The sequence below is a fragment of the Sphaerodactylus townsendi genome, linkage group LG14 (genome assembly GCF_021028975.2).
Source record: "Sphaerodactylus townsendi isolate TG3544 linkage group LG14, MPM_Stown_v2.3, whole genome shotgun sequence".
Lineage (NCBI taxonomy): Eukaryota > Metazoa > Chordata > Lepidosauria > Squamata > Sphaerodactylidae > Sphaerodactylus > Sphaerodactylus townsendi.
In genome coordinates this window covers 12234263-12235576 of record NC_059438.1, presented here as the reverse complement: position 1 = coordinate 12235576, position 1314 = coordinate 12234263, and positions in this window count along the sequence as shown.

Below are 1314 nucleotides of genomic sequence, written 5' to 3'. Positions count from 1 at the left end.
CACTCCTACATTCCTGGTGGGTGACCTTGGGCCAGTCACAGTTCTCTCTGAACTCTCTCAGTCCCACCTACCTCACAAGGTGTCTGTTGTGGGGAGGGAAAAGGGAAGGTGATTGAAAACTGCTTGGAAACTCCTAACAGGAGAGAAAAGCAAAAAAATATATATAAGTCAAAAACTCTTCTTCTTCTTCTTCTTCTTCTTCTTCTTCTTCTTCTTCTTCTTCTTCTTCTTCTTCTTCTTCTTCTTCTTCTTCTTCTTCTTCTTCTTCTTCTTCTTCAACATCAACGTGGGCCTACTTTGTGGAATGACCTGACCAAGGAGGTCAGGAAAGCTCCCATTCTTCCGGCCTTCCATAAACTATGCAAACCTGAACTGATCTAGTGGGCTTTTCTCTACTTGGTTAAGTGGATCTGTGTATATAATGTTGTTATGCCAATAAAGGTTGTTTGTTTGTTTGTTTAGTGGGCTTTTTTGCCCAGGAAATAGGGTGGCACTGTACAAAATGGTTCAGAAGAGAAGAAAAAGAAGAGTTTGAATTTATACCCCACCTTTCTCTCCTATAAGGAGGAGACTCAAGGTGGCTTACAAGCTTCTTCCCCCTTCCTCTCCCCACAACAGACAACTTGTGAAGCAGGTGGAGCTGAGAGAGCTTTGAGAGAACAAGTCGAAACCTCACCCGTCCCTCTTTTATCTTTAATGTCTGCCGGAAGAGCTGTCAAATAGATCTACTCAGCTCCAGCCCTGGTACTCCAAGGTCTTTTAATTGCCCCCTAGAATAAAAGATGGGTATCCCGTCATTCACAGTTCGCAATGCCATCATTTCCCTCTGCCCAATTCCACGTTTATCCTGTAAAGCAACCTTCCCATCGCCTTGGTGTGTAGCATAAAGCATTTGGAGATTTAAGGAGACCCAGGATATGCTTGACATGGATGTTTTGAGTTTGTGGTGTTCACCTTTGAAGAGCCATGAAAGAAGAAAAGCCTTGTCTACCTCACTGTACTGCATCTAGTTCTTCTTGAGCTGATGATAAAATCCAAAGAAAGTCTTGTTCAGGCAGTGTTGGTTGGCTTTATCACACGGTCCTCAAAATGTAACCAAATTGCCTCACTTTCCTTTTGTACATTTGCGTCTGGTTGAATTAGCTTTTGAACCGTTGCCCTCCCTGCGTTTTCATCAAAATTAAAGTCTCGAAGGGCCATTGTTTGGTCTCCGGCTCTGCTAAACCAGCTATCTGTCTGTTGCTACCTTAAAATTCCAGCAAAACACACATCTGGCAACTGCCCTTTCTCCCCCTAATGTTTCCACTGGTTTTC